The sequence below is a fragment of the Thamnophis sirtalis genome, unplaced genomic scaffold (assembly GCF_051295495.1).
Source record: "Thamnophis sirtalis isolate CommonGarterSnake01/CBP01778 unplaced genomic scaffold, rThaSir2_p1.2 scaffold_4, whole genome shotgun sequence".
In the NCBI taxonomy this organism is placed as follows: domain Eukaryota; kingdom Metazoa; phylum Chordata; class Lepidosauria; order Squamata; family Natricidae; genus Thamnophis; species Thamnophis sirtalis.
This window is the reverse complement of record NW_028261384.1, coordinates 127,468,930-127,480,648: the sequence shown is the minus strand read 5'-3', so window position 1 is coordinate 127,480,648 and position 11,719 is coordinate 127,468,930.

The following is an 11,719-nucleotide window of genomic DNA, read 5'->3' as shown; positions in this document are numbered from 1 at the left end:
ACACGTGGCATATTAATACCACTTTATAATGCCTTGGTAAGGCCACACTTGAAATACTGCAATCAGTTTTGGTCACCACAATATAAAAAAATGCTGAGACTCTAGAAATAGTGCAGAGAAGGGCAACGAAGATGATTAGGGGACTGAAGGCTAAAATACATGTAGAATGGTTGCAGGAACTGGATATGTCAAACTATTCTGTAAAGTAGCTGAGGGTAGAACAGTAGTTTTTTAAGAAGATGTTGGATAACCATTTGTCTGAAATGGTATAGGCTTTCCTGTCTAGGCAGAGGGTTGGACCAGAAGACCTCCAAAATCCATTCTATGTTATTCTATTCTATTCTATTCTATTCTATTCTATTCTAAGATGGCAGCACCTATGGCACTGCTGGAAGAAGTGGTTTGGGGGCATGGCAGGCCGCCAAACAAGTGATGGGTTCCTACCAGTTTGGACCAGTTTGGCCGAACCAATAGGAACCCACCACTGGTTTAAACAGGGACGTGCAGTCACTAGAGGCAGGGGAGGCGGGGCCTCACCAGTCTCCTGAGGGAAAGGAAGAATTTTAAATAATTTGTTTTTAAATAATTAAAGCCAGGGTAGTTGCTACCAGATTCAAAGTCACAGTGGCTTGGTGTCTGCTCTCAGTATTAAATATGGGAGGAGGCCAGAGAACTCGGGGCCTCTTTTGCCTAAGGAATTGTTCGCCTTTTAAAAGTTAAGGAGGAGTTAAAAATCGAAAACTTTCATATGCAAAAGAGGCACTGATTCTCCCGCCTCCTGATCGGGGAACAGCAAATCATGCCTTCTGAGCACACTTACGTTGAGCACGCTTACATTGGGCGGACAAGAGGAGAGTTGAGAGAGTTTCCACAGCTGGAAAAGGTGGATCAGACAGAGGGAGGGAGGGATTCAAATTTATTGTAATTTAATTTCTAATTTGTAATTTAATAAAAAAATTAATTTTTTATTGTGAGGTTTGTGTCTGTTTTTTTCTTTTTCTTTCTTCACAGCGGTGGGGTCGGAGGAGGCAGGGGGACGAGGTGGCAGAGCACAGAAGCGGCAGGGACGTTCTCGCCACTGTGTTTCAACAGGCCAGGCGTCTCGCATTTATGTCCGCCATAAACATGAGACACCTGGCCTGTTGGACACAGTGGTGGTGGGGGGATTGGCTGGGTGGGCTGGCTGGCTGGGGAGGGGAGACCCCTTTAAAGCCCAGGACCGAGCGGGGAGGAGGAGGAGGAGGAGGAGAGCAGTGAGTCCAGGCAGGGAGCAGGTCGGGCGGGGGTGGGTGGGCTTGCCTTCCGGGTGTCCCAGCTCCATCTGAGATGCTTCTTGCCACCGTCATGCTCCACCGCCTTGCCCCCCGCCTCCTCCGACAAACAATCCTGATGCCCTGGCCTGCAGCCAGCCCAGCACCGAGCGGGGATGAGGAGGAGGAGGAGGAGGAGAAGAGCGGTGAGTCCAGGCAGGGAGCAGGTCGGGCGAGGGGTGGGTGGGCTGGCTGCAGGCCGGGGCAGCAGAATTGTTCATCGGAGGAGGCGGGGGGCAAGGCGGTGGAGCGCGACGACGGCGAGAAGCAACACCCCCACCACTGTGTCCGACAGGCATCTCGCATTTATGTCCGCCATAAATGTGAGGCGCCTGTTGGACACAGTGCCGGGGACGTTGCTTCTGGCTGCTGCTGTGGTCTTGCCTCACCAACGGTAACCGTCACCGCATGTCACTGGGTTTAAACCTAGATAATATAAACATTTTTTTATTTAAGCTGTAAGCCAGTATCAAACAAATAACATAACAATCATTCTAACAAAGTGGTAGAGGTAACTTATCAGATTAATGAAATAAAACTAACTTAGAGTTGCAATATAAAAAAACATCAAAAATTAAAATTAAACTCTGTAGTTTAATTTTGAAACTACTTAATTCAGATGACTTGTAATAAATATATAATAAATACTAAGGTGCTTAAAACTACCATATGTTTGTTCTCATTTCACACACAAGGAAGGTTGTACTCAAAATCCTACAAGCTAGAGTTCAGCAGTATGTGAACCAAGAAAAGAGAATTACGAATGATTTTTTGAAAAGGCAGAAGAACTGGAGATCAAATTTGTGGTTTATGAGAAAGCAACATTTTTCAAGAAAACCTTCTGCCTCATTGATGATGCTAAAGCCTTTGTTTATGTGGATCACAACAATCTGTGGCAAGTTCTTAAAGTGTTGGGAGTACCTGTCTACCATAACTTTCACCTGAGAAGGCTAATGTCCCCTCTGCCTGATTCAGCTTGGGAGTACCCGAGAAACTTGGATGCAGGTTTAAGAAGCAATACCTACAACCAGATGTAGAACAATTGATTGATTCAAAATAGGGAAAGTGTACTACAAAGCTGTATATTGTCACCCTGCTCATTTAAATTATATGCCGAGTTAATTATATGAAATTCCACACTCGATAAATCACAAGCCAGAATTAAGAGAGCAAGGAGAAATATCAATAACCTCAAATAAGTAAATGACACTACTTTAATGGCAGGAAATGGCAGTTTTTCATTATTTGTGAGTAGAGATGTGTCATAAAAAGTAGGCTTAAAATAAAATTCTGCCTTGGTCATCTTTTATTAAGTCACCTGAGATGTTAAAAACATTTTCAGTCCCTTCCCTGCTTTTCCTAGAACCCTGTTCCTGGAAGCATATAAATCTGTTCTCATTCTTCTCCATTCATTTGCTCTAGAACTAGCTATGTTTTGCTGTTAATTTCTGTGTATAGAAATACAGATGACTTTCTAATGGTCTCGGAAGAGGTGGGAACCTGATGCCTGGTGGAAAGAGAACATCCCAGCATTCGGAATGTCATTTGAGTAGGAACATCACAATATAGTTATCAGTTCTTCCGCTTCCACACATGGATTGCATGGGAATACCTCATCAGGAAAGGCCTAAAAAAGTGAACATTGTTGTACTTTCAACAATCAAACAATTGCGTGTGATTAGCAATCATTTGAAAGAAACCATTTAGAAGAAAAAGTAAAGAGTGCACATCAGGTGAATGCAATAGGTCACCTCATTCTATTTATAAATAGGCTGAACTTATGGCAGAGTTATGGAATGTAGGGAGGAGGTGAATTCTTCATAAGGATGGGATATATTTGGGTCTAGGTGACTGTTTTTTATTGTATCAGGAAGCTTTGGTCAGAAAACATACAAAGTTATAGTTGGTTAATCTATTACTATAGCTCACATTTAAACCTAGTGTCAATCCCTCAAAAAAATATTGTTCACTAAATTTTATGGCTACATCTTGCAATTGCAGATATGGTGGTTTCTCCACCACAAACTTACCTGCCACCACACTTGATTATGAAACTGTTTCCTTCCTTCTTTCATAGTAACTGTTTCTCTGGATTTGTATATATGCAGAGATTGCAAAGCATGGGCAACAGCATAGACTGCATTGTAAATATTGTAACTCTGGCCGCTCATTAGTGTTTCAAACACAGATGTGGGAAGAGTCTCAAGCCTCTCCTGTCCAGTACACTTTTTCTCAGAGGTTTCAGTTTTTGAGTTTGAAAAGAAGCAATCAAATGCCTGTTCCCAAAAATCTTTTCGAAAATAATCTTGCTGGTTCTTGTTTGGATTCAAGTTTTGAATAAATTCATGGAATTCTGGGACCTCCCTTGTGTGAACTGCAAAGGATAAAGCACCATGTAGAAAATGGATATCCCAAGATTTATGAACGGCAACTGAAGTGTAATCTGTCTGAGCTGTTATAAGCCAGATCTTTTTCTTCTTTGGCAAATCCTCCACTTCTGAAAACTGGAGGAAAGTTCTCAGAGCTGATAATGACTGAGTTTCACCATATAAGATTATCACATTGGCTGTGCTGTTCATGAGAACATAATATATATGAAATCCTTCCTCTATCATATCAGTAAAATCACTGTAAAAAGCTGCATTTGGTAACTCTGCTATGAATTCAATGCAGATGCCATGCTCCGAAAATGTGGGGAGCATCTCCTGGAGGAATTTTTCTCCTTTCTCATCTTTTACTATAAGAATTCCAATCCAGATCCATCTAAAATATAGCAATACCTGCAAGAGGCCCTTGCATTGGTAGGATTCATTTGGAAACATTTGTTGAAAGAAAACTGCTTGAGTTTCTTTATCCATGACTGGAGCAGAGCCATATATCAACTGCAGAAAGGTAAACATATGCAATGGCAATAGTCTATGTGAGTCTCTGAAAATGTCTATATTTGATTTGAGTGTTTGATTATTTTTATACACCGAAACATTATGGAACTAGTTGTGTTGATTAGGAAACCAAGACGTCGCTCTTGAAGTATTAGTAAATACATTTTTGTGGAATCTATTGTGAATATTTCAAATTTGAGCCTTAGATCAGTATCAGGAACTTGCTATGTCAAATATCTTCACCATCTGTTTGATTTATGATTACTCATGCTATTATGCCAACTTTATTATGCATGCAAAAATAATATCTACTTATCCCAAGAATCCCTCCTTTTTACAGATGAAGCATTTAGATGTTTATAGAGTTTTGGCAGAATGATAGTGTATATCTACATCAAATCTTACCTGAGGAACTTTGTAGATACACAGCACAGTTGCCATGTGAAGGGAGATGTCAGGTGCCCCAATGACTGCAGCCAAAGTATTTGTGATCCCACACTTGTAGTTAGGGATGAATTTTCCCTGAGTGAAAGGTAGAACCATTGAGGCAAAGTAAGTCCAACTTGGACTAAAATTGCTGTTAAAAATGTGGAAGCCCAGCGTGATGTTAGTTAGGATCTGGGGATTTTCATTAATCTGTTTTATAGTAAATGCTAAGGCCAGGATATGCTGATAATTCTGAAAAAGTATTCTGTAAAACAATTTTAAAAAATACATTACGAGAGGTCGGTTTCACATTATGTGCCTTGCAATCCTTCAGTACAGCATATTTTGTAGAATGTGCTTAATAATTCTTATTTCTATGTTTAGTATGTGAGAATTGCCCACTACTAAAGAACAGCTTTTAAGAATAGCTTATAGGAAATGGCTGTGTTTTGGTACCAAAAATATCAATGAGAAAAATTATGCTTCCCTTTTCTTAAATGCAGTGACTGCTTCATAAATATAGCCAAGCATACCTGTAAAGTAACATATATTTAGATGTGATTTGTTATAAATGGAAATTTGATCTCTATTTCAACTATTTCGACTTTACCTGGAAATTGAAGTGAAATATCACTTTACATAAAATAAACCTAGACATCATGTTTTAGACATTCCTTTCTGGAGGTTTTGCTATTAGAGGAAATATTTCAAGCATCATGTGATTTACCAAGAAAGTTAAGAGCTTGTCAAGAAATTAATGATATACTTACATAACTCCATCATGAAATTCCCGAGAAGGATCTTGAATGAACTCAATGGGATTAGAAGTTGCATATAAGGCAGAAATGATGCCAGCAATATTAATGTCTCCAAGCTGATGGTAGGTATGCCGAATAGGAAGAGGCTCCTGAAAGTCACATTGTAGGCTAGGATTCTTGCACACCACTTCAGGCAATACTATTAACAGCAACTCCATAAATGCTAACATCTTCCATGAGTGCCTTCTTTCTGTGTACAAATGTCTCTGTCTGCAACAAGATCTTTGAAGTAGAACAGACTGATATGCCTTCTGGAGATGTTTTTCAGACAAAACTAGAGAGAGCAACATACTATCAAATCAACTCACAGAGCTTTGGGGCTCCCAGCAGTGGGTTGGATATGATGGGGACAATAAATACTATTATTCAGTGTCAGTTGCTCCTATTTTCATGGAGTCCCAAAGGATTTGCAAGACTCAAACTGATTAAATTCATAATGACAATGAGACAGTCACATGTGAGGACTTTCAGAGGCAGGAACACATGAGCCACAAGACAAAAATAAATGTTTGGATCAGTGGTGGGTTTCAAAATTTTTTGGAACCTACTCTGTGGGTGTGGCCTGCTTTGTGGGCGTGGCTTGCTAGCCATGCAACTGGGTGGGAGTACTTGCCGGTCATGTGACTGGGTGGGAGTGGCCAAGATGATGTCAGCATTCCCAGTCAAGATAGAGATATAAATTACACAGAAAAGAAAGAGGCATCCATACATCTGAATTTAACTTCAAAGCAGTGGCAACAACTTAAATTCATTAAATAATAATGTTTGTTAGGGCTATGCACTATTTTTGAATAGAGGAATGTAAAGCCCTCAGCATCTACTTGGTACTTTTTAAAACAGTGGCACCTTTTTCCTGGATTCATGAAATATCCACTTTAAAGAGTTGTGGGTGGGGTACTATATTTACAGTCTTATTTGCGAGACTGTAGCTTTCCTTTACATCTTTTGGGATAGATATAGGCTTAGTGAGATTTCCTTTACAATTTATTTATTTGTTATTGTGAAAAAACTCACTGTAACCCATATATACTAATGGGGGATTATATAGAATATGCATGGACCACTACATATTTCACTAGTCAACGTCATCCTTTCCTTCCCCTCTACAGGCATTCCGGTACTTACTTCTGAGTCTACCGGTGGAACCTCCTCTCAATGATTCAGTAGATTTGACCAACTGGTTCTACCGAACTGGTGCAAACCAGTAGGAACCCACCTCTTGATTGGATCCATAAAGCAAAATAGAGATTTAAATACTGTATTTTTAGGAGTATAAGACGCACTAAGGTTTTAAATAGGCAATTTTTTTAAAAAAGTAGGTAGGTAAATAGAGGGATAGAGTGGGAGAGAAAGAAAGAGAAATATAGTAAGTAGGGAGGGAGGGAGAGAGACAGACTAGGTAGGTAGGTAGGTAGGTAGGTAGGTAGGTAGGTAGGTAGGTAGATAAAGGGATAGAGAGAGAGAAATAGAGAGAGAGAGAAATACAGTAGGTAGGTAGGAGGGGAGAGAGTGTGTAGGTAGGTGGGTAGATAGGTAGGTAGGTAGGTAGATAGGTAGGTAGGTAGATAGAGGGGAGAGAGAGAGAAATACAGTAGGTAATTAGGGAGATAGAGAGAGAGTAGGTAGGTAGATAGAGAGACAGAGAGAAATAGAGAGAGAGAGAAGTACAGTAGGTAGGTAGGGAGAAAGAGAAAAATATATAGAGAGAAATACAGTAGGTAGGAAGAGAGAGAGAGTAGGTAGGCTGGTAGGTAGAGGGAGAAATAGAGAGAAAGAGAGAAATATAGTAGATAGGTAGGGAGAGAGAGAGAGAGCAGGTAGGTACATAGGTAGATAGAGGGGAAAGAGCAATAGTGAGTTTCAAAAAAATTTAGAACCTATTCTGTAGGTATGGCCTATTTTGTGTGTGTGGCTTGGCAGTCATGTGACCATGTGGGAATGACCAATTTGTAAAATATGGTGAAACTCATTTAACAACACTCTTGCTTAGCAACCAAAATTTTGACCTCAATTGTGATCATAAGTTCTCTTTCTTTTTCTTTCTTTCTTTCTTTCTTTCTTTCTTTCTTTCTTTCTTTCTTTCTTTCTTTCTTTCTTTCTTTCTTTCTTTCCTTCCTTCCTTCCTCGCTTGCTTGCTTGCTTGCTTGTCTGTCTCTCCCTCTTTCTTTCCTTCCTTTTTTCTTCTTTCCTTCTTGTGTCTCTCTCCAACTTTCTTTCTCTTTCCTTCTTTTTCTTTCTCTTCTCTCTCTCTCTCTCTCTCCCTTCCTTTTTTAATCTCTTACTCTTTCTTTCTCGCTCTCTCCACCCCCCTCTCTCACACACACATACCTTCCATTTGGCGATAATTTCTGTTTTGCCAGCTGGGAAGCTGGCAAAGAAGCTTCATTTTCCCTGCCGCCCATAGCACTTCACTTGATGCAGGGAGTGGGAGTAGCACTGACCAGGTTTGGGGAAGGGCCGTTCCTTCTGCTCAGTTAATGCATCGTTCCACGTCCACAGCTGATCACTTCCTGGCTAAAAGGGAATCTTTTTGGTCCCAGTGGGGCTTCTGGAAGAGAGTGGCTGAAGCGGTTTTGCTCTTCTCCTCCTGTCAGCTGAAGGAAAAGCCACGAGGAGATATTGGATATTTAAAATTCATTGATTGGCTTACTAAATTGAAAGAATTGAGGTGGCTGTAGAGGTAGCTGTCTTAACATTAGCCACTCCATGAGGAGTCGGATCATCGGTCCAGCTCTACAATCTAGACTAGCTCTCTGCTAAGTGTAGCAAAATAGATAGGTGAGGAGCGGCTAGCATCTGGGAGTGATCAACAAGTACCGTTTGGCTGTGCCATGTTCTGATCGGCACTTGAATCAGCTGTAGCCACTTGACAGGTAATTACCACCTGTGCCATGAGGCGATTGACTTTATATCAATATCTCCCTGAGAGTTTTCCTTCGACTTGCAGAAAAAGAGTGAAGCTGCTTCAGCCACTCTCTTCCAGAAGTCCCGCAGGGACCAAAAAGACGCCCTTTTGGCCAGGAAGAGATCAGCTGCAGATGTGGAACTGTGCGTAAGTTGAGCAGAAATAACGGCCCTTCCTCACTCCAGACCAACTTGTGTAAGGCAAGACAGGCAGGCAGGCGGGCAAAAAGGCTTGGAGCTTGTTAGATCAGGTGAATGAAGGCACACTCAGGCTTCAGAGTAACGAACAGCTAGTACAAGTCAACTATGTACAATCCAGCGAAAGTTCAGCCTGACAACAGCCCTTTTATAGGGAGTTGTCAGACCCTTCAGCCAATCAGATTGAATCTCTGTTCCCGTGGAACAGAGGACCTTGGTGAAAACCATTAGTACTGTTTCTGATATTTAACACCCCTCCCCTCTTAGATGGAATCAACCAACTTGTGACATAGTCACGCAGGTAGGTGGGCTTTCTGGTGGCTCACACAGACTTGCACAGTTCAGTTGTTGGGTGTTCATCAGTCAGGTCGGATGGACCTGTTGTCTCTGTGGCTTTGCCTGGTGAAAGCTCCTGGAACTTCTCACAGGCCACGGCTGGAGTTTCTGGAGCCGGTTCGCTCGGAACTCACTGCAGGCCTGCAACAATTTCAGATAAGTGCCCTGGTACCTTTGGGATTGAATTACCTGTTGAAGGAGTGAATTTGTGCTCCTTTTGGGTAGGGCTTTGACTTACTCATGCTGGAGTTATCTCTAGTTGCCTAAAATTGAAGTTGGAGATGCAACCACGGAGTTGGTCAATGTGCTGTCTCCAATATTGACTGTCCTTGAGCTCTAATGGGTAAGAGTGTGGCCCGTTGATGCCTATTACTGTGGTAGGAATACAAAGAGTTTCCTCAGCATAGTTGTGGGCATAAACTTGATCCCCTACGCTAAAGTTTCTTATTTTTCCGGTCAAATCTGGGGGCGATGTAGCAGAATAGTTTGGGTGTAGCCGGTCTAAGTGGGACCTTAGCCAATGACCCATTAGAAGTTTGGAAGGGCTTCTACCCGTGGTAGTACTTGGCGTGATATTCTGTATAAGGAAGAATTGATCAACCTGTGTTTGCCAATTTCCCAGGCCCATCCTGGATAGGGCTTCTTTTGCAGATCTCACCATTCTCTCCACCTGACCATTGGAAGCTGGATGGAATGGAGCGACCAGGGCATGTCTGATTCCCTGTGCTGCTAAATAGGTCTCGAATTGCATGGCCATAAATTGGGGCTCATTGTCAGAGACCAAGACATCGGGCAGGCTGTGAGTCGAGAAAAGTCTCTGTAGTGCCTTGATGACTGCTTCTGCCGTGGTAGAGGTCATGAGGACTACTTCTAGCCATTTCAAGTAGGCATCCACAACTACCATAAAGGTCTGGCCATGAACTGGGGCAGCAAAATCTATATGCACCATAGACCATGGTGCTTGAGGTCACTCCCAATCTTTAGCGGCCGCCTCTGGGGGAGCTGGTCTGGACTCTTGGCATGGTAGCCATCCATTCTTCTATCTCCCTGTTCATGTTAGGCCACCACATGTAACTCCTGGCCAAAGACTTCATCCTGACAATTCCAGGATGCCCTACATGCAATGCCTCTAATACTGCAATGCGCAGTTTGGGTGGAACAACGACCCGGTCCCCCCACAGTAAGCAACCATTTATTACAGAGTTCATCACGTTTGCAGTCAAACATTTTAAATTCAGACCCCACAGGCCCCTTGGGCCACCCCCTCCACACCCAGTTTAAAACCTGTCGGAATGTAGAGTCTTTTGCTGAGTGACGGGCGACATCAAAAGAAAATACAGGACCAGCTTCAAGACAGTCGGTGAGGAGGACTGGTGTCTCAGGGGGAGGGTCTGCAAGCAGTTCAGGCAGTGGGCATCGACTCAAGGCATCAGCACGCCCCAAGGTAGAGCCAGGTCGATGGACTAGCCGATAACTGTAGGCTGCGAGGAAGATTGTCCATCTGGTCATTCGCGGTGATAAGGAAGCAGGAGTAGGCCAATCCACAGCCAGCAAACCCAACAATGGTTTGTAGTTCGTAATGAGTTCAAAGTCACGGCCGTAGATGTATTCGTGGAACCGTTTCATCCTGGTGACTGCAGCCAGAGCCTCACGGTCCAGTTGGATGTAGTTCCGCTCAGCAGCAGACAATGTTCATGAGTAGTAGTCGATGGGTGCTTCAGTTCCATTGGGCATGCGGTGGCTGAGGATGGCTCCAATGCAAAACGGGAAGCGTCGCACATTAGGACTGTGTTAGATCGGCTGTATGAAGAATCAGAGGCGTCTGAGGTAACAGTAACCGTTTATTGTAACAAGAACGTTTGCAACAGTAACTAGCAGTAGACTGGATTGACTCTGGAGTTGTGTGTGGTAGATCGGATAGCCTCCGGAGTTGTGCAGCCTTTTATACTCGGCTGTCAAACCGTTTAGCCAATCGCCTTGCGTATGACAGCCCGGCAACCAGCAGGCGCGTCTGATTGGTTAAGACGTGCCTGGCTGCTGCCGAGCTGTCATTCGTAAGTGCGAGGACTTACGAGGCTATTCAACACTTCTTCCCCCCCCCCCAGCTGTGCGCATGCGTTAGACTTGTGCACGCGTAATCATTGAGATACGCTGGTGAACGGCGGACACGACACGACCGCTGCAGTTGTACTGCAGGCGGATCTGGTAAAGGATGTCCCTGTCTGAGCTCCTCCCTTTGGGGAGTAGAGCTCCAGGTGACGTCAGAAGGCCCTCGTTGTGTAACTGGAGAACTACTAAGGAAAGGTAGGTTGGGCAATGGGGGCGCGGCCAAGGATGGCGGTGGATTGGAAATAGGCCGGGAGGCGGCCTGTGAGATGGGAGGGTTAGGCCCAGAGCGACCTAAAAAACATGGGTGGAGGATTGCGGGCTTGGCTTGAGAAGCAGCAGATGTAACATCAGGGTTCGGAACCCCTGAGGAAAGGTTAGGCTGGCCTGAGTTTGGGAAGGCTGGAGGAATGTCAATGTTTAGAGTTTAGAGTTTATTAACATTTATAGGCCGCCCTTTTCCCTGAGGGGACTCAGGGCGGCTCACATAAAATCAGGAAAGGGGAATACAAACAATGACGTAGACACACATAAAGTAAAAATAATGAGCAACATTCATTCATCATTCGGGAGGGGCGGCTATCTTTGTCCCCAGGCCTGACGGGCTAGCCAGGTCTTAAGAGCTATGGGGAAGGCCTGGACGGTGGTGAGAGTACGAATCTCCACGGGGAGCTCATTCCAAAGGGTCGGAGCTACTACTGAAAAGGCCCTCCTCCTTGTAGTTGCCAGCCGGCACTGG